The 22225-nt window shown below is 40.4% G+C and overlaps 1 protein-coding gene across 4 annotated transcripts in view; it reads left to right on the forward strand.

Moving 5' to 3' along the window:
* Positions 1-460: 460 nt before the first annotated feature.
* The window catches only part of TAB2 (TGF-beta activated kinase 1 (MAP3K7) binding protein 2), an 81554-nt gene continuing 59789 nt past the window's right edge, over positions 461-22225 (forward strand). For 2 of the 4 annotated variants that reach the window (XM_058534255.1, XM_058534257.1), the window contains exon 1: positions 461-567. The gene's annotated coding sequence lies outside the window, so the exon portion shown is untranslated. Of the gene's footprint in view, positions 568-944; positions 1262-22225 lie in introns of those variants that run through there. The other 2 variants (XM_058534252.1, XM_058534256.1) reach the window with 1 other exon arrangement.

Consider the following 22225-nt stretch of genomic DNA (forward strand, 5'->3'; position numbering starts at 1 on the left):
TCTTTCTAGGGGGAAATTCAACAAATATTTCTTCAAGAAGATAGAAACAGAAGTCTCTCCTTCTCCCCCCCCACCAAATTAAAGTGTCTTTGGCTCGGCTTCGAGGACTTCTAGGAACGAGCAATTAACATAAAATCGAAACAACAAAACCCTTGCAGCATTTAGATCTTTTTTTCTCCCCCCCAAGCGCTCAAAAGACTGAGAGGCACTTTTATCAAATCCCAAAGCTGCGAGTTGCGAGCTGCGGGACGGCTCCGCACACCCCGGGGCCGGCTCCGGGCTCGGCTCCGGGCTCCTGCACGGGTCGCCCGGCCCCCCAGGGGGTGTGTCCCCGCCCCGCCGCGCCGGACACGGGCCTCCGCCGGGGCCCACCTGCCGCCGCGGGGTCGCGTCCGCCGCCCCCCGGGCACGAGGCCCCCGCCCCCGCTTCCGGACGGCCCGCGCCGACCGGCGCCCGCGGTCCTGTCTCCTCTCGGGCCACGCTGCGACCGGCCCCCGTGGGGTCCAGCTGCGCTTCTCCGCCCCCCAACACCGCCCTGCAAGCCCCGGCGGCCCGGAGGAAACAAAGTAGGCGCCCAGGCCGTGCCCGCGCCGCCGGGCAGCGCCCGCCCTCCGGCCCGAGCCGGGCGTGGAGCCTGGAGGCCGGGGGAGGGTGCGAGGCGGCGCCGCAGCATCCCCGCGCCACCGCCGCCTCCGCCGCCGCCCGGCCGGGGGAGGCCTCGTCACCGCCGCCGCCTCCCCGCGGCCGCAGATCTCGCGGTGTTTGCCGGCGCCGCGCCGCCATATTGTGTGGCAGTATTTTGACTTGCCCTGGGCTGGCGGAGCGGCGGCGAGAGCGGGCGAGAGCTGGGGGGTGGGGGGAGGGCAGGCAGCGCGAGGGGGTGGGGGCCGAGGGCGGGCGGGAGGCCGAGCGAGCGCGGCCGGGCGGCGGGCGGCGGGCAGCGGGCAGCGGCGACGCCACCCCGCCCGCGTTTCGGGTCTCAGCGGCCGCCGGCGGGGCGCCCCGGCCCGACCCCCCCTCAGCCACGAGCGGCGGCGGCGCGGCCGGAGGGAGGCGGCGGCGGCGGCGGCGAGCGCGGGGCCGCGCGGGGCGGGCGGGCGGGCGGGCTGCGGCGTCCCCCCTGCCGGCTGGAATCGGAGGCGGCGGCGGCGGCGCTGGCGGCGGCCGTGGTGGTGGCGGCGGCGGCGGCGGAGACGGCTGCCCTAGAGGGAGAGGCGGCGGCGGCGGCCGAGGAGGAGGGGGCAGCGGCGGCGGCGAAGGGTAAGCGGACAGCGCCGCGGGCCGCGGCGGGCTCCCCGTCCCGGCGCGCCCCGCACCCCCCGTCTGGAGGGGCTCGGCCCTCGCGAGGCCCTCGCGGCGTCCGCTCCTTCCCTCGTCCTCCCTCCGCCTCCTTCCTCCCCCAGCGGCGAGGCGGCCGGGGAGGCCCCCCAGTCCTCCGGCCGGGTGGGGGTGGGGAGCCCCGGGCCGGGCCTGGGCTCCGGGGAGCGTGGGGGGGGGAGCCCCGGCGGGGGAGGGTGCCCGGGGGTGGGAGGGCCCCTGCCTGCACCGGCGCCCCCGGCCCGCCCCTCTGGCATGTGTGCGCTGGGGGTGGGGTGGGGGGAGGGAGAACTCCTTTTGGGGAGCCGTGGTCGGATCAGGATGACTTAGGGGCGAGGGTGTTGGGAGGCGAGACCGAGCGAGCTATGTGGGGGTCGGGGGGAGATCGCCCTTCCCTTTCCAGGGCTGGTGTTCTGCAGCCTCCTGGAAGTGGGGAGCAAGCCCCGCTGTGGATTTGTGGCCCCCTAGATTTCACAGGCTCATTCTGGTTTTCTGGTCCGATCAGCCTCCAACTGGAAGATCGTGATTGTGGCAGGGAGGCTGGAAAGGGTCCGGGTCGGGCCGAACAGGTGACAGGTGTATCTTTCTGCTGGTGATGCTGTGGGGTTGCTGGGGCAGAGTGGTATACCAAAGTGTCAGAGACCGTGTGGGTTTGTATTTATGTGTTTGGCCGTGTTTCCTTCCATATATAGTATATTTGAGATGTTAGGTTTCCATTCTTCAAGTCAGCTTAATTGTCGTGGAGAAATTCTTCAAATGCTTCTGATAAGAGGGGTTTCCAGGAGAGCGGAGGGAATTTGCAGCTTCCCAAGGGTTTCTCAGTAGTTCCTGAGATCAAAGTCCCCATTGCGAGGCTGTTTTCAGTGCCTTTATTCATTGGAAAGTTCTTGAATACTAAAGTCATATTCGAAGCAATAAGGAAGCAGTATAATTTTGCATCCATTTTGTCTGATTAGGTAAGTTTGTAAAGTGTCAAATTTTAGGGTCCGGTTAATTCACATTTTATAAAAGGAATTAGTTTGTGTTTCAGCTCACTCAAAAGGGTATGTTGCTCATTATGCAATTTCAGATTTGGCCTGGACTTTTGGTGGGCATGGAATACAGTTTTTGCTTTCAGTTTTTACAGTACTACTGCTTACCACACTCTTCGTACAGTAGCAGAGTATTTTTAAAAATACCTTTAAATTCTTTGTGACAGTGAAATCGTGATTGATTTTAAACCATGACAGTTTGAAACTCCGGATTTTGAAACCATTGCATTTTGTAATAAAAGAAGACATGTTTTTCATCTTATTGTATGCTTTGGCTGAGCACTTAAATTAGAAACAATGGGAGGAATTGTCAGATAAATAAGCTACAAGTTAAATTAGGGCCAAATTAGTTTAGAAGGGATCCTATAGCTTTTAAAAACCGTGTATGGAACCAGTATAGTGAATGATGCTGCTATCAGTGTGTTAACAGGAAATAGAGCAAAAATTCCAGTGATTCAGAACTTCTGTGGGGGTTTTTTTTCCCCTTAAATCGAATGAGTTTCTAATAGGGGGTGCTTAAGATTTAAATCTTTAAAGGATCAACTGAAACTTGAATGTGTTAATTAGATGAGTAAGTCATCCACTGACTATACTTCATTATTTCATCTTTCTCTTGGGTGTGTGGAGTAACTTTTCCTGAGTTTAAAAGTATTCTCAAAGGACACTGATGAAATGCAGCCATTCAGCCCTCTGTAGTGAACTGTCACATAAGTAGAGCCTGTGCTTTTGTAACTCGGTAAGAAGTGGGTAAATGATCAGAGTCTCATCTGATACAGATTTCCTGAAAAATAGATTTTAACTTAAATCAATCCCATTTGATTGAAATAGCACCTATATGTGGTCCTCTCTTTAGTGGAAAGAAGCGCTTACCTTCAGCTTGTTTAAGACTTGCTTCCAGTTATTACATGTAATGAAATGAGGTTTTTAAACTCTGCAGAGTTAGACACTACCCAGATCCCCAATTATGTCATTATTGAGTATTGCTCCTTTAGTATTAGTAACACATTACACTTGGGTAAATGTCTTGATGTGATTAGTCTTGTGTCTTGACAGAAATAAAAGTTTATTCTACTTCTGTAGTTTCCCTTGTAAGGAAAATTCTTTTATCAAAATACTGTTTAGGATGAAATGTACGTATGTGTCTATGAACATACTGCATTTTGAAAAATAGGTGTAATGTAGACCATTTACATGAAACTCTGAGTTGCATGCCAAAAACGTCCTTGAGGAACGTCAGAATTTTCTAAAACAGCATTTTTTTTTTAGTTATATAAACTGATCAAGACCAAGAGTTTATTTTTTAATGATCAGCATACTTTAAAAGGGAATTTTTGCCTTGTTATAGATGTTTTGGAAAAAAGTTCCTGATAGTCTTTACAATGTATAAAGTTTGTAAATTAAACTGTAATTCAGAAAGGCTTCAATTCCATTCTCTCTCTACCTGGCCAGGCTCCCATGACCCAGAAGAGAACAGTAGTGGCCCTTTTCCTTTGTTTCACTTATGGCATCTTTATTTGATCCATCTAAAATTAAGACTTTATAATAGAAGGATTATGAGGTAATAACAGAGGCAAATGGGAAGAATGGGGCAAAACAGGAATAAGGAGGAGAAGAGAGGGGATAAGATGCTGGTAGAGGATTAGATGAACGGTTTTAGGCAGCTATGAATCTGGAGATGTGGGTATTGCTGGCTGCCAAGCATAGGAAAGTGATCATGCTGAACTGGACTAAGGAGACTGCTCTGAGTCTTTTGATAGACTCTGACAATCTACATGTATCGTCTTATTTTAAGTCCTCTGTATTGAAATGGTAAGGATTTCGAGACATTGAAATTGTATGAAATTTAAATGTATGTATGTTCATATTTATTTACCTCTGGCTCATATTTCCAAAATACTTATAGAATTTTAACATTTCATTTTTTTATAATTCTGGTCCTAAATAATCAAGGACTGTGCTTAATCAGAAAGCCAAAAAAAACTTGAGTAAGTACTCTTAGGGGTAGCCAGTTCTGTACTTTTTACATTCTCTTTAGTTAACCACTAAACTTAACTGTGATCTTGATAGAGTCAGAAGATTAAGAATGACCGTCTTTTTCTCCGTTTTCTAAGTATTCCATCCCTCAAAGCACAATGTTTAGTACTAAGTAGTACTTAGTACTAGCCTTCTAGCAATAGTTACACATTTCACTTAGACTTTTCACTTTGATTTTCATTGACTCATTTTACAGAATATGCTTAGTTTCTAATTTCTTAATCCTCAGGAAAGGAATGAGCTACTGTTAAAAGCACAGTAAGAAGTGTCAGCTGACAAGTTGATGTTTCAGAAGGAGATCCAAGTCAGAATTACCACAAAGTAAAATCGTGGGTATTAATATCAATAAGAGATCTCTAAGAAAATGGATTAAAGTTTTGGCACTTAAAAGTGCATTCATTTGAAATATAGTTTATGTAGACCCCCTTCTCTCCTGATGATGCTTGATAAATGAGGCTTCGCTGAATGTCTTTTTGACTTGGCTCAGCATTTTTAATGTAAAACTTAATTCTGTTGCATTTCTAATCATCTATTCCAGTTCAAAATTTGGCATCAAGGGAGTGGTAAATTTCTTTTGACCTTTAATGTGTTAATGTTAGCATTTTTAGTGTTTCCTGCATAGTAAAGGAAAGAGAAAGAAACCAGCATTTACTGAATGCCTGCTGGGTGCCAATCTTTCATTCGTTTCACACATATTTATTGAGCATTTACTCTGTGCCAGGGGCCTACAGGATGCTGGAGACAGCAGCAGTGAATAACAGACAGGATTTCTGTGCTCATACTAAGTTTACACTTTAGTAGTGAAAGACATAATAAGTGAGTAAAATGTAGTGTGTGTGGGAGAAAAAGTGCTGTGGAGAAAAGTAAAACAGAAAGGGGGGTTGGGGAATGGACATGGCATATTTGCTCATTTAACAACTGCATAATGGATGTTATTTGTGATTTCAAAAACAACTTACCATACATAAATTTTTTCTTTGGTTAAGCATACACATCATAACTTGGGAACGCAATTATGGTTGTACTTCAGAGTTACAGAGTTTCAATTAATAGCAATTTCCTATTGTTAGTACTTCAGAAAGCTGCATTGTGGCTCAACAGAAAATTTGGCATCTGCTATCCTTGTTTGAATCCTGGTTTTGCCACTCATTAGCTTTGTTATTTGGGGCCAATTACAATTTCTTAGTCTCTCTGAGCTTGTTTTCTTCTCTACAAAATGAGTATAATATCTATAAGATTGTTGTGATGATAAATTATACATTTTGTGTAAATTATCTGATATGTAGAAGGGGCTCAGTAAATGGCAACTTTTTTGTTGCTTATCTGGAGTTCTATAAAACATGGTTGAAGCTGGTGACCCAGGAAGCTCTCATAGTGCTGTGTGGGGCATTGTTTGATATACGTTTCATTTTAACAACTAAAGCAAGCTTGTCTGATAGCCTAACGGCAACTAACACCAGCTGTAACTTACAGTCCCTCGTACTTTCTGAGGAGTTTGTATGTGTTGTCTGGTCGCTGTGGATCAGGAGTAAACCTGCAGTCTTTTTCTAGTGAAGGAACATGGTGCCGTATCTTGGCATATAGGTTGATGAGTTGGATCCCGCATTTTGACAAGGAGATACAAATATTGTGTAAGATTCTAATGCGTGGAAATACTTGTAAAACACTTCGTACAGTGCCTGGCATATTGTAAGTATTCAGTAAATGTTCGCTTTCATCATTATTTATTACTCCTTTGTTGTGTGAAGAGAGGTAATCCAAAGAATTTACGAAGTAGTAAAGAACACTTTTATGAAGATAAAATTGTGGATGAGTTTTCTGAGGGAAGAGTGGAATAGCCAATCAAATTGCAATATTTGTTTTCCATTTTTAGGCTGGGCGATCACTAAACTGGGATTCTCAAGGAGAGACCATGTCTTATTTTCCTTTCAGTCTTGACTTCACCGTGTTTTCAGTGGTTGGCCTGTACCTAGGAGCTCAAGCAATAGTACTGTGTTAAATGTTGAATGGTTCTCAGTGATAATTTTTCTGTGTATCACAACTCTTTTTGATAGTAAGCACCTTCTGAATTTGAGAAGTGGCTACACTGGATTTAAAACTCTTTGAATCTCTAGTTTTAAGCATGGACTAAGATGTCACGCAAAGTCTTCTGAATGCCATTTTTTCTAATACAGCCAAAAATTTGAAAAATATCCTAGAAATTGAAAGGAAGAAATCAATTATTTGCAGCTAGATTAGTGTTCATTAACCTATTCCTATGAAGTTGTTGACATTAAAGTGAAAAAGTGTGTAGCAGTTTTAAAAAGCAGAATAGAAGAAATAATCCACGCATAATTATATGCTAACTTTAAAAGACAGGTTTATTTTATCTCTTTAAGGCAGTTTCAGGGAAACTAGATTTATGCTGGCATTATGAATTAAATGGCTCAGTCACTTTCTTACATTCCTATGATGTGGGGAAGGAATACTGGTGTTTTCACAGAAAAGGGGAAACATCCCCCCCCCCACTTTAACAGTAACCATTTTTCAAATGTTTACGTCTTAGCACTGGGCAGCTCATTCCTGTTCTGTGGCAAGTTCTCCTCTACCTAATGAATAATAATTGTAGCTTTTCTACCACTTAAGACTTCCCTCAAGTTCTGAGACCTTTAGTCATTTACACAAAATATTTCTTGGCTTTTTAAAAAATTTGCCACAAAGATGTATAGGAACAAATTGCTTTATATTGAAATTTGGTGTGACCCAATACTATTTTAGAAATGAGACAGAAATACATGCAATTGAATATTTTGATACTCTCATGGGTGTTTTGTTTGCTTGCTTATTTTGAACTGTAACAGCCTACCAGTGGGAAGAGATACTACTGCAGAGTGTAGCTTCAGAAAGCAAGTCTGCTTTATCCACAAACAGGTATAACATAGAGGAGGGCATTATAAGAATTTGTAGTATTTTAATTGCCTTGTTAAAGAAAATGGCATTCTTGTTTCACTTAAGAAGAAAAACAAAAACAGTCCTAGCACAAGTCACAGAAGCCAAATAATAAAGTGGAGGTTGGAAAGGTCCTGCAGAGAGAGAGACAGAGGAGAAGCCAGAGTAAAGACCTGTAGAATTTAACAGCGATTTGGGTGGAAATATATGAGTGTTGATTGTTGTCAATAGAATTAGTCAAGAGAATGAATCCACTACAGTGTGTGATCGCTGCAACCAGCCCTTGCCCAGCATTGCTAAATCAGTAAGGCAGAAGCAGTGCCACATTCCTAGGTGTGTTACAGAGATTAGTGCTGCCATCAGACGCTTGAAAGTTCCTGGGATAATTCTGACCATTTAACTTGCCTTTTTGGCTGGTGCAGAAGACAGGTTCTGGGAAAATGACAGTGAATTTTTGCAGGAAAAAAAAGGAGTGGAGGGTGTAATAGTAATTTTTGATTAGTAAATTCTACTTATTCCCTGGTTTATTAACTATACTTTGATCTAAATTATTAAATAATACTCTTATTTTGAGTTTTAGCTTAAAATTTTACTCTAACGTTTGTATTAACGAAAATTTCTTTTGACCTTTGATATCTTAATGTTAACCTTTTTAGTGTTAGCAGAATTGAGCACATCGCAAGGTTGCTTCCTGTCAGTTTGCCAGCCAGGCAGGCCACAGATCCTGCTTGTTTCATCAGTATAGAGCCAATGGCAGTCCAGTGCAATGATTTTCCATTCCCTGTCAATGAGAGAAAATACTGCCAAGACAAACAGAGTCCTGAAGTCAGCAGCTTGACCTTGCAGAATGTGGTTCTCACCAGGCAAGTTTTGTTTAGTCAGAGAAATCAACAAAATAATTGCGATGTGAACTGGGGAGACAGGAGTAGAAGGGAGTTTACCTAGTTTTAATTCTCTCAGCAACTGAAGAAAATATTACTTTTGATTTTGAGTTGGTCTCTCTTAACTTGTCAACCTCTACCCCTTTAACTAAATATCCTAATTTTACCGTATTGGGAGCCAGTGAGGTGTAATAAGACGAGAGCTGGGCTTTAAAGTCAGATGAGCCCAAGTTCAAATCAAGTTCTGTTGCCAGCTGTAGCTGTGTGGGCTTGCTGATCCCTCCAACTCTTTGAGCTTAGAACTTTTCTTTAGAAAAATGTGTACGTATACTAATCCCTGCTCTGCATGGTAGTTTTAACTACATGATCTGTATTTATGTTACCTAACACAGTACCTACCTGGAACTTAGTGGGCATCAGTAAGTAGTAGTCGAAATGTAAAATATATCCTATGATATCCTGTGCTTTTCAAGGCAGCTTTTCTTCCCTGTAACTTTCTTATATTCGCTTCATTTTCAGCACCTTCTATTTAGTAAAGTTTAATTTTTAAAAGTATGACTCTTTCAGATAGAGAAAGGCAAGTTCTTGTTCTGGTTACATTAGACATGTAGCTTAAATAATGGGAAGTAACTTTACATTTGGAATTTTGCTTTGTTAGGTTTTTCCTTCAGGGTACCTGTTGACTTCATTTTACCTCAACAAATAGGATGAAAAGGAAATAATTTCTATACTGTTTAATTTACTGTAACTATTTAGACCAAGGATGAAAACAAAGCATCATCCTTACTTTTTTAATCACAAAATAAATGTGAAAATTATTAATTCTTTGTATTTTTTCTTACCTGTTCCTATGAAAAAGCTCACATTTTCAATTTGAAAGTAGTCCACAACCCATAATATAGTTCTTTTGTATGAAAAGCATTAGAAAATTGGCATGGATCAGATTTTGAAAACACCTCAAGTATGAGGTTAAATACAATACTGGAAAACTTGTGCTACTTTATCTGTGTAAAACGATCTTTGTATTTTCTCTGTTTTAAATTGCTAGTTAATGTATTTTCATTATTTCGATAATATCCTTTTCTATGTCTGTATTTTACATTCAGAAGGAATATAGTGTTAAATTTCCTGATGTTTATTACTGAGTTAACTGTGATTTTTTGCTTTGATTTTTTTTCCTAAAAGTTTTTTATCTTAATCCATTGAGTGAACTGGTGTGATTGTTGTAGAATATTTTGCTCTACTAATTAGTATTAAATGCTGTTTGTATAAATAATATTTTAACATAATACTATTTGTCAATCACTCAGTAAACTTCAGAGCTCTTCCTGGTACTACAGTACAAATAACTTATTCCTGAAATATAAATATAGTTGCTGTAGTTACTGTTAAAACTATAAAAAAAATCACCCTGCATTTCTGTAAGTATGTTTAGAACAGCTTTTAGTGTATAGATGAAATCTGGTGCTAGAGGTAGTGAACAGTCTTTAGTCTTACACCCGTGCACTTTTGCGCAGTCTGGAGAGGAAAGCCAGAAGCAGAAGCAGTGCTGGAGCGTCAGCCATTAATCATCAGATAAATGACGTATTATTATTGCGGAAAGAATTGTGAGGTACATGTTGGTCTTTTCAGTCTGTTTTTATAGCTGAATAGTTTTGCTGTCAGCAAAGTCAACATGTAGTGTGAAAGATTATGTGTATATATATACACAAAAGTTTCATTTTTGTTTTCATCAAATACGATTATTTTGAAAACCTAACATTTTCGGATCCTTTCAGGTGCATCACTTAATGCCGGTAATAATAAAGTCAGCAAATTAATTTTGCTTTTTTGTTGTTTGCAACAGCGTTTGTCTTACATGCAGCAAATAAACCAATAATCAATTGCATGAAAATTTAAATTAAACCTCCCTTTAAAAATTCATAATGTTCAAATCTGTGGGATAAAGGTATATAACTGCTTCCATCTTCTTGACATTCTATGGACCTTTCTGTCTTTTATGCTTTCCTTTTTATACTAGCATTTCCCAATCATAGATTTTTATTGGTGCTAAGTCATCGCCAGAAAATAGTTTATAGAGAAGATAGCAATATAGACAAGAAAACTTGCTTTTTAAAAAGAAGTCAGAACAGAGTGTGTGTTGCATTTTAACCCAGTGAGCACAAATTGTGGTATAGTTGCTTGGTTAATTTTTAAAAGGCAATTGGTGACATGATAAACAGGGCGCCTGCTCTTTGGAGCTTCAGCAGGTGTGTGCAGGCATCACAGTTAAGTAGTTGCTAGAATTGAAGAGAAAAAGTACTCAAGGAGATATCTAAGGGATCATTGTCAGACAGAAGGTGGTGGAAATATTGGTACTGTGTATTTGCATGGACAGTAACTTACTGTTTACCTTGTGACTAGCATGCACCTGAAGTGGACTTGACTAAGGACCGTTTGCCACTTTATGATGATTTTCTAAGGAAATGGAAAAATAAGCTTGTGGAAATGGAGATTTCAGAAAAAATTCTTGTTTCCGCATTGACAATTCTGCTTTTTTACATCTAAAAATGTATTGATACATATTGGTTCGGCTTACTTTTTTGTTCTTTTTTTTTTTTTTTGAGGTTTTTTTTTTTTTTTTTTTTTCTTCCTTTTTTGTGATTTTTCTAGCTGGGGTTGGCCTGAGTGAGACATCCTGATTCTCTTCATGAGATTTTCCCCTTATGAACAGTGGCTTGGATTTGCAGGATGACTGCTGAGAGCCGTTGCTGTAGCTCTGCGAGTAGAACAAGAAGTTCTCTTTGGGGGACGGTAACTGGTTCCTGGGAAAGTTGAACTGGTGATGTCAGCCAGACCAAGCTTCAGGCTCAGTACTTCAACTCTTATAGGATATCACGTGATCAGAAGAATGGGAGGAAACTCCGTAGAGTTTGTTTCATATTCCTCCTATGACACACCTGTGCAGAATAGCTGGCTAACCCAGGAAATCTGACCTAACTCATTCTTCCACTGTGTATCATGCCTACATTCTTTATTAGTCAGTCTAAGTCACTTATCCAATAGTTTTGAGTTAGTTTTGAGTTCCCGCTGTGTGCCAGGTACTTTGCTAGGGGATGGGGATGGAAAGATGAGTAAGATACAGTTCTTGCCCTCAAGAGACATGTGTACAAACTGTTGTGTAGTAAATGCAGTGATAGGGTTAAACATAAAGCACTTGAGGAATTTACAGGAGAGAGTGTCTGACTCAGTGAGAGAGGGAGGGATATGACAGGGAAATCTTCATAGGAAAAGTGACGCTTAATCTGAGTGTGTGTCAGATAGACAAGAAAGAGAAGTCCAAGTTGGGAGAAGAGCTCATTTCCATCAGAGAGCACAACGTGTAAAGGATGGTGGTAGGAAAGTCCACGTGTATTCAGTAACTATGAGTAGTTCCACAGTGCATTAGGCACTAGCGGTGGATTAATAGGAAGTGAAGTGGAAAATTAGAAGACAGAGCATGAAGATACTTGTATGCTCTGTAAAGTAGATTTGACTATAAATGATGGAAGACAAGTGCTTAAATTAACATTCTAGAAAGATCCCTCTACAGTTTACAGAAATCTAGATTAAGAGTCAGGCTTGGGAGGGAGAGGCAGGCCTTATAACCTGGGAGTTGATAAGGACCCGAGTTAAGGCTGTTTTTAAGGAGAAGAGTAGGTGATGAATTTGAGAAGAGAATACTGAGTGTGAGGTAAAGCAAGGTAAGGATCACACATGTCCTGGCATGAGCACCTGGTGCATCCTGTGTGCCTGCCATTCCCCAGTGCAAGAACATACCAGGGGCAGTAACAGGTAAGGAAGACATTTGAGTTCTGTTTGTTGGTTTTAAGGTTCCTATGGAGAGAAAGAGGAAGAAGCCATCACTTTATATGGGGGGAGACAGGGAAGACTTCTCTGATTAAATGACATTTGAGCAGGTGTCTGAATGAAATGATAAAGGGGAGGAGCTTTCCAAATAGAGGCAATAGCAAATGCAGAGGCCCTTAGGTGGGAGCATGCTTGCCATGTTCCAAGAGCAAGAAGGCCAGTGTAGTTAGATTGAGAGAGAGGGAGAAGGGTAGGTGAGATCTGAGTGTGTATCTGCTTTTCAGGTAGCATCTTTAGATGGTAGTAAGGACTTTGGATTTTATTCAGGATGAGATAGGAAGCCGCTGAGGGGCTTTAAGACATGATCTATTTGCCTTTTTTTTTCTTCTTAGAGCATGATTTATATGTTGGTGGCTGTCTGTGTATAGTTCTATATAATTTATCATGTCTATAGATTCATGTGAGGATATAAAACCAGAACTGTTTCGTTACCACAAAGAAACTCCTTTGTGTTAGCCCTCTATAGTCATACCTTTTCCCCAACCTTGACCCCTGGCAACCACTGGTCTGTTCTCTATCACTATAATTTTATCACTTAGAGGGTGTTATGTAAGTGGAATCATGCATTTTATTATTAATATTTTGATATTGGCTTTTTTCTCTCAGCATTATGCCCTTGAGATCCATCCAAGTTGTTGCACCTATCAATAGTTCATTCCATTTTAATGCTAAGAGGTATACTGTTGTATGGATGTACCACGATTTGTTTAACTGTTGACTGATTGAAGGACTTCTGGGTTCCCAGTTTGAGGCTATACAAATAAAACTGTCATGAACAGTTTTGTACAGGTTTTTATATGAAAATACGTTTTCATCTCTAGGATAAATCCCCAAGAGTGCAATTGCTGAGTTGTATGATAAATGTATGTTTAACTTGATAAAAAACTGCCACTTGTAAGAGTGGCTGCATCATTTTACATTCCCACTGGCAATGTATGAGAGGTCCCGTTTCTCTGCATCCTAGCCAGCATTTGGTATTGTCAGTATTTTTTATTTCAGCCCTTCTAATATAGGTATGTAGGGACGGCTCATCGTAGCATTAATTTGTATTTCCCTAATGGCTAATGATGTTGGACATACTTTCATGTGCTTCTTTGCTGTCTATGTATTCTCTGTAGTGAAGTGTCTGTTCAAGTCTTGTGCTCATATTCTAATGGGATTGTTTGTTTTCTTGTTGAGTTTAGTGAGTTCTTTATTCGGATACAAGTCCTGTGTTGAGTATGTGTTTTGCACATATTTTCTCCTGGTCTGCAGCTTATCTTTTCATACTATTAACAGGGGCTTTTGCAGAGCAGAAAATTTTAATTTTAATTTTGATGAAGTCTGATTTATTCATTTTTTTCTTTTATGGATTGTGCCTTTGTTATCAAGTCTAAGAACTCCTTGCTTAACCTTAGGTCTCAAAGATTTTCTCCAGAAAGTTTTCTAAAAGCTTTACATCTTGCATGATCCGTTTTAACTTAATCTTTGTGTAAAAGTGTGAAGTTTACATTGAGGCTCATTTTTTGTCTATGGATGTCCAGTTGTTAGCACCTCGTTTGTTGAAAAAATTATCCTTCCTCCCTTGAATTGCTTTTGTACCTTTGTCAAAAATCAGTTGGCTATACTTGTGAGGGTCTATTTCTGGGTTTTCTCTTCTGTTCCATTGATCTTTGTGTCTGTCCCTCTACCAGTACTACACTGTCTTGATTACTGTAGCTATATAGTAAGTCTTAAAGTCAGGTAGTGAAATTTCTCCACTTTTTCTCCTTTTACAGAAGTGTTTTAGCTATTCCAGTTTCTTTCCATGTAAAATTTGGAATCTACAAGAAATCCTGCTAGGATTTTGGTAGAAACTGCATTAAACACATAGATCAATTTGGGGAAAATTGACAACTTTATTTTGTTGAGTCTTTCCATCCATGAACACTGTATATCTCTCCTTACATTTGGGTTGTCTTTGGTTTCTTTCATCAGCATTTTGTAGTTTCCAACACACAAATCCCGTACGTGTTTTGTTAGATTTATACCTAGATACATTTTTTTTGAGCAGTTGTAAGTGACACTGTGTTTTTGATTTTGGTTTCCAGGTGTTTGTTGCTAGTTTATAGCAATGTAATTGGTTTCTGTGAGTTGACCCTGTGTCCTGAGACCTTGCTCAACTAGTCAATTCTAGGAGTTTTTTCGTAGATTCCAGGGGTTTTCTAATGTGCCTGTGAATACAGACAGTTTTATTTCTTCCTTTCCAATTTGTGTGCCTTTTATTTCCTTTTCTTGCCTTACTGCTCTGGCTACTATTTCCAGTACTGTGTTTAATAGGAGTAGTGAGATCAGAGAACCTTGTCTTTTCCTAGTCTTAGGGGAAAGCATTCAGTCTTTCACTGTTGAGTGTATGTTAGCTGTAGGTTCTTTGTAGATGCTGTTTATCGGGTAGAGAAAGTTGCCTTTCTATTCCTAGTTTAAGAGTTTTCATCATGACTGGGTATTGAATTTTGTCAACTGCTTTTTCTACAATGGTTGGTAGGATTGATGGCTTTTCTGTTTTAAACTGTTAACTGAGGGTAACTTTCCTTTTTAAAGACGCGCTCTGGCTGCTCTGTATGGAATAAACTACGGGAGTGAGGCACAGATGTAAGCAGGGAAACCATGTTAGAAATGACTGCAGTAATCCAAACCAGAGGTGATCGTGGCTTTGACCGGGTGGTAACAGGAAAGGGGTGAGAAGAGGTCAGATTTTGGATGTGTTTCAGACCCTGTGGGGGCGGGAATAGCTGATGAGTTGTATCTGAAGCACAAAAGAGAAGTCAAGGATGACTCTAAGATTTTTGGCCCACGCAATTGGAAGTAGGGAGTTGCTGTTGACTGAGTGGAGGAAGGTGGTAAAGCAGAAAGTTTGGGCTGGGCAATTAAGAGTTTGTTTTTGGATGTGTTAACTTTGAAAGGCCTATTAGACATATAACTGGAGATACCAAGCAGGCTATTTGATATATGAAATGAAATTCAGGCAGGAGATTCAGGCTAGAAATTGAAATTTGAGAGTCATCAGTTGAGTTGATATAAGAGAGATTATAGTGATATTTATTAAAAACTATATCTTTAACCTTTTTTGTTTTTACTGTACTTTTATTTAAAGTTTATTAGCAAAAAGTCAGATTCTCCTAGCACGTGAAGAACTTTATGAAAATTAGATTGGTTCTGTTTATCGACAGACTGTTGTGTATCTGACATTAAGTGCACCAGAAATTATGTGATTGGGAGACACTTTGGGGGATATGTATTTACTATAATACATATTTAACCATACATATTTGATAGGTAGATGGCTATAATAGTAGTGTAGACACATTTGTCTTAGTAATTTTCAGAGCTTTGTCCTAAGTCTTTATGAAATGAAGTAGCTCTATGTGTATTGTGAAAAGGGTTTGAAACTATTATTCTGAATGGCTTTCTGTGGCACCATTTCTCTTGTAGCTAAAACAGACAGGACAGCCAGAAAGACAGATCAAAAATAAAAATTAAAAACAGGAATGCAAAATAGCTAGCAGGGAGAGACTTAGGTTTCTGACTTACAGCCAGAAATACATTGGTTAAGAGAGAGGATAAGCCTAAGTTTACAGAATGTTGAAAAGACAGATCTTCTGAGTTCCATTCAGATATGTTTACTTTGTATTAAGGTATTCTGGAAAATATTTTTTAAATGCTATGGTCTTTTCTGTTGTAACTGATTAATGACCTTTTCTTATTGATAATTTATATATCTCTAACACTTTGTTTTATTTCCCCTATTGGAGGATTTACCATATTGAGTTCTAATATTCTGTTTACTTTTCAGTTTCTCCCACTAAATGTAAGTTTTTACAATATTAGTACAATGCCCTGGCACTTAAGCTCTCTGTAAATATTTGTGAATGAATGAGTGAACACACACACACACACACACACACACACGCACTACTCAAGTTTAAAACTAGTAGACTTACTTGCTTTTGAAAGTAAATGAGTTTTTGAGATTCCAGAGTATGGGTTACGGTCGAATGTTTTTTCCAAGTAGTACCTTGATGCTTTCAAACAAACATTCCACTCCTGCAGAATGCTCCCATTCATAGCAACATTACTAACCCAGGGTCAGTGAGGCACACGCTTTGCATTCTGTTATTTGTTCTTTTTTTTTTCCTAGTGGTAATGGATTTATGCGAAATCATCTAAACTTTGGCTCAGACTTCTTGTATCGAATGGAGCACACGTTGCAAGTGGTATGCTGGGTAGAGTTTAGTCCATAGCATCATGTCTCATAGGAATTTTCCTGTGCACATTTTAAAAGAAAGTAATGCCCATCTATCTGTCTTCTACCTACTCCTTCTCCCCATTTTCAGGTAGATGGTAGAGGTATAGGCCAGGTTCCTTTTCAATAATTATACTGTAAAAAGCATTTTCGTATACCATTTCCCCTTTGAGCTTTAGAAGACAAAAGTACCAAGCCTTTACTATTCCAAAACAGATTTAAGCACCAGGAGAATAATTATTTTTGAAAGCCATAATATTTTATTTCCAGATTCATAATGTGTTTTTTTGTTTGTTTTGTTTTTTTAATAATTTTATTTATTTATTTTTCCCCCAAAGCCCCAGTAGATAATTGTATGTCATAGCTGCACATCCTTCTAGTTGCTGTATGTGGGACGCGGCCTCAGCATGGCCGGACAAGCGGTGCGTCGGTGCGCGCCTGGGATCCGAACCCCGGGCCGCCAGTAGCGGAGCGCGCGCACTTAACCGCTAAGCCACGGGGCCGGCCCTCATAGTGTGTTTGTGTGTGTATGTATATATCTGTATATACATGTATATATCATGTGAGTCCCTGAAAAATTAATAAAGTTTGTAGGAAGAATGGCTTTCTCTGGTATTACTGACACTAACACAATAAGAATGTAAATTGTTAAAGCTCTGCTTTAGACATCATGGGGAATAAGGGGCAGGGGGCTCTGTAAAATAATCCTTATTTTCTCTGGGAGAGAACAGTGCGTAGTAAACTGAGTCTAATATAGAGGTACCTACCTCACATAATTATTGGGAGCATTAAATGAGTGAATGCATTATAAATCATTTGGCCCAGTGCCTACCACGTAATAAATGCCTAATAAATGTTAGTTATTCTTAGAAAACTGTTATATAATTATTATAAAAATAATTAACTTAAAACTTTATAATAGTTATTGTTATACCTCTTTTCATTTGGCTTTCTTGATCTCATTCTTTCTTGCATTTTATCTAACTTTTCTGACTCCTTTCTTGTTAGTTCTCAGTCTTCAAGTCTCCTCTCTTCCTGCCTAGCCTTTTTTCCATTCTCTAGGTTATTGTCACCACCTTCTACTGAAACTCAGTGCAGCATAATTCTACAAAATCTCTTACCTCTCTTGGGGAGGAAAGTGACTTGATCCAGCTACGTTTTAGGAGCTAGAAAGTTTGTTACCACTGTGAAATATAGCTTAGAAGGGCCTAAGAGTGGAATAAGCCGTCAGGTAAGAGATTATTGTGTCCAGGTAACAGATATGTGAACAAGGACATTATGGAAATAGAGAAGAGGATGAATGCAAGAAATATTTGTGGGAGTAATCAGTGGGACTTTGCCATTGATTGTATATGGCAAGGAAAAGAAGACGACCCTGAGATTGCTAGCTTCAGAATCCTGCTCTGTTGTTAATAATCAACATAGAGATACCTTATGGGGTAGGAGGCAGTGAGTTGAGTTTTGGACAAGATGACTTTAGGTTGCTAGCATGGCATTGTCAGGCTGTTAGTTTACTTGTTCCAGTCCTACCCATTCCACTCTTGCCCCTCACTCACTCACTCTGAATTCCATTGCTGTTAGTCTAAGAACTTTAGGAAAAGTAATTTCTTTTTGTTCGTCATCAACAGTAGAGTTTGAAATGTGTGGAGAGCGATTCCATGTTTCCTACTCACGGTCCCATAATCCTCCTCTTTTGGACCCTTCCCTCCAATGGGAAGGGTTACTTAGAATAACGTTTACCACCATCACTACTACCACCCCACCTCTGGGATATTGGTAGATAAGTTTTTATATTTTATGTGAAATAAATGAAGTAACTTGGCAGTGCTTTTTTTTTTTTGGTGAGGAAGATTAGCCCTGAGCTGACATCTGTTGCCAATCCTCTTTTTGTTGAGCAGGATTGGCCCTGGGCTAACATTCGTGCCCATCTTCCTCCACTTAGTATGTGTGATGCCTGCCACAGCATGGCTTGACCAGTGGTGCATAAGACGCGCCTGGGATCTGAACCTGCGAACCCCAGGCCGCCGAAGTGGACGGAGCATGTGAACTTCACCACCACACCACCGGGCCGGCCCTGGCAGCGCTTTTTGAAGAAAAACAAAGCTTTATGAAATGTTTGTGATTAAAATATTAATCAGTCAATGAGTAGAGTAATACCTCATTCATCTAGTATCATTTGGTAATTTTCTACGTAGGATAATTTAAACTTAACTCAAAATTTATTTCTTTAGAGATTTTATGTATAGAGATTTATATATTACCCATATATATACTATGTAGATTTTATATATTTTTTTAATAGTTCCATATCTGTTTCTTTATGATGTTTTATATGATCTACTGCCTTCTTAAAGAGGGAACATTCCCCTTGCCCCATACCTAATCTTTTTTGAAAGATAGAAACAGCTTTTTGTTTCAGAGCTTTAGAATGAGGGTCAGGAGCCCCAGGTTCTAGGCCAAGGTCTAACAGTATATTCCTGTGTGAGATGTGTTTTTTACCATTGAATCCATGGAATCTGGAATAGTGCCTGGCATGTAGTAGGTGCTTAGCAAATATTTTTGAAATGAATCATTGTTTTATGCCTACTTTAGCACTCCTTTCCTGATTCATTACTGGGAATTCATTACTGCCTAGAAAATAAGCTTCTGATTTTTTAATATAGTAGGAGTATCTATGTTCGGATTGAAGTGAACTATTAAGCTTAATTTATAATGTTTGTTTTAGCTGCTTAGTGGAATTTTTGGCTTTCTCTTGATGTATTTTCTGGTACTTAAAGTAGCCAAACAAATGATCTTGTAATACTTGATTTATTGAAAGTCGTGTCTTTGTTGAAAACGTCCTGTGTACCTGTATTATGTATAGGCACTGTCCTGTATGTAAGCGTATAGCCCATGTCCCAGGGATCTTGTACCTTAGATGAAGAGACAGAGCAGTGGATCTGTAAAAGGATAATTACTTGTTGGGTCATGAAGTGTTGACCCACAGGTACAGTAGGGGTTCTAGGAATCGAGAGATCCATGTGGGCTGAACCAGTAGAAAAGAGATTCAAAAAGGATTTGAAACTTGAATTGGTTTTGAAGAGGTGGTTAAGATTTTGATAAGCATCAGGATGGAGAAATGGCATTCTAGGCAAGGGCACTGGTGTAGTCAGCAATAAAGTGGGATTGAACATGTCCAGACAGGCCTGACTGGAGTCCTGAGAGGTGGGGACTAGTGGGGGTAAAAGGAGTGGATTTAGTGGAGAAGTCTTAATTCTAGGCTCCGTGACCTGCAGGTGCCTTAGGCTGGAATTTAGAGGAGAAAAAAATCATGTCTTTATATTTTCCGTAACAGTAACCTCTAACTGAAATTTAGCGTTTCCTTCTATTATGATTTTAAGCAGTAAACCACAGTAGTATTAGCAGTGCCTGTGACTTTATTACTAATAGAAAAAGCACTGATATTTTCATATTACTTTACAATTGTGAATGTCACTTATGCAGATTACTACTTCAAAATTATGGTTGTTATTAGACTTCTGCTAGGTTTTATTGTGTTGAGTGTTAATAAAGAAGCATTTGTAATATATTACAAATATGGGTTTTAAAAAACACCTAGTAACTGGGCCGGCCCTGTGGCTTAGCGGTTAAGGGCGCGCGCTCCACTACTGGCGGCCCAGGTTCGGATCCCGGGCGCGCACCAACGCACCACTTCTCCGGCCATGCTGAGGCCACATCCCACATACAGCAACTAGAAGGATGTGCAACTGTGACATGCAACTATCTACTGGGGCTTTGGGGAACAAAAAAGAAGGAGGATTGGTAATAGATGTTAGCTCAGAGCCGGTCTTCCTTAGCAAAAAGAGGAGGATTAGCATGGATGTTAGCTCAGGGCTGATCTTCCTCAAAAAAAAAAAAAAACGAACACCTAGTAACTGTTTCAGTATAATTGGTTTTCTTTGTAATCATGTATTTTATTTCATGCATTTAAAACCATTTGTATTTTTAAAAAATAATTAAGTATATTTCAGTAAAATTGGCTTTCTTTGTAATCCTATATACTGTATTTTATGTATTTAAAACCATTCTGAGAAGAATCTGTAGCTTTTTCCAGACTGCCAAAGGCACTCATGACACCAGATCTAGTGGAGCCAGACTGGAGAAGGCCTTGAAAGCCACACCAAGGAGGTTTATTTAGTTGAAGTGATAAGCAGGGAAAGAGCCTAGTAAATTTTTCATTTGTTTGTTTTGTTTTAATTACAGAGTAAATATAAGTTAATTTAGAAAAACTTTAAATTTCATTAAGTTTAAAAAAAGAGGGAAGACTTCTTAGCTCACAACTATGGAAAAACTAAGCTTTAAAAGGTAACAGAAACTCATCTGTAATCTCACAATCATTATCCTTACCCTATTATTATGTATCTGTTCCAGTTTATTAAGTTCTTGTGCAAACGAGTGAAATATTTAAAGTGGTCATATAGGAGCATTTCTTAACCTGCTGTACTGTACTTGGGAGGTCAAGTGGGAAGACCTTGAGGCAGGGAAGCAAGCCATGGGTCTGTTACTTGTTGGGTGATTGGGATAGTGTGCTAGCAGTAGGGGTGAAGTAGAATTGGCAATTCCAAGACGTATTTGGGAAGAACTCCTTACAGGACTTGGTGGTAAATATGGGGGCTGAAGTGGTGTAAAGGAAAAAGGAAGGAAGTTAAGAACAGAGTGCCTAAATTAGGATTCCTGGAATAATGTTGTACAGGTCCACAGTACTTTATCTGAAACCCTGAGGCCAACTGTGTTTTGGAATTCAAAATTTTTTGTATTTTAGAAAGGTAACATAGTGTATATATTGCATATTGTATAACACACCCAGCAAGGTTTGAGGCATCGCTCGGTAATTAAACGCTAATAGTTCTGCAGGGAAACATGGAATAAATAAAGCCTATAAATAATTTCAGATCAGTTCAGAGCAGATTTTTGCCACTACCAGATGAGTTTTGACGTAAAGTTTCATGAAAAACTTCTTCGGAGCATTTTAGATTTTAGAACTGCTGAAGTGGTTGTAGACTGTACTGACTGATGTCCAGTGAGGAGACTCTTTGGGGTCGTGCTTTGAGGAATGTTGATTATGAAATGGGTGAGATTTGAAGAAGTTGAGAAAGGTGAAGAAAGGCTGGAGAAGAGTTTAGGTAATTTTAGTTTTCAGATGAAAAAGAGAATCGCGACTTCTGCTGAAAATGGGAAGTTGAGGAGGGAAGCTAGTTTGGGGAAGAGTTTAGGTTTAAACTTGGTTCACATGAGATTCCGTTTTATTTTTCATGTATTTTCCATATCATGGGGAAATGAACTTAAGAGTTTAGAAGTGTTGGAGTATGAAATTTCCTTTTAAAATGAGCTCTTAATTTTCAGAGCCTGCAGGCTCTGATGTTGAGATGTTAAAGTGGTTCTCGGTTGGGAGTGGCGGGAGAGGGTTTCCTGGGTCACTGAGAGTTGTGGCCCCGCTCGCTGGAGCAGAACCTGCAGAACAGACTGGGGAGTGGAGTGAAGTGCTTGTCCCCGACAGGGTTCTCGTCTGTGTGGTTGAGTCGTTAGTGTAGCCGTGTTTATAATGATAGGAATATATTCAGAAGTAGTCACTGCCGCAGCAGTGGAAGCTGACATGTTCTGGATGCTCACCCCGTGCCAGGCGCTGTTCTGCCTTTACAGCAGGCGGTCTGGTGTATCTGTTTCTGCCATGTAGACGGGGTCGTGACCTCAGCCGAGGTGGGAAGCATTAGCATAGGGACCACCAGTGTGATTTTGATTCCCAGTTCACTTTAAAACCTGGAATATAGATAGTGAATGCATGAATATAAAGAATTGGGTGTGTTTTAACTTTATTGCCTTTCTGTGATTTTTTTAATCTACTTTG

Source organism: Diceros bicornis, chromosome 39, assembly GCF_020826845.1.
Source record: "Diceros bicornis minor isolate mBicDic1 chromosome 39, mDicBic1.mat.cur, whole genome shotgun sequence".
In the NCBI taxonomy this organism is placed as follows: domain Eukaryota; kingdom Metazoa; phylum Chordata; class Mammalia; order Perissodactyla; family Rhinocerotidae; genus Diceros; species Diceros bicornis.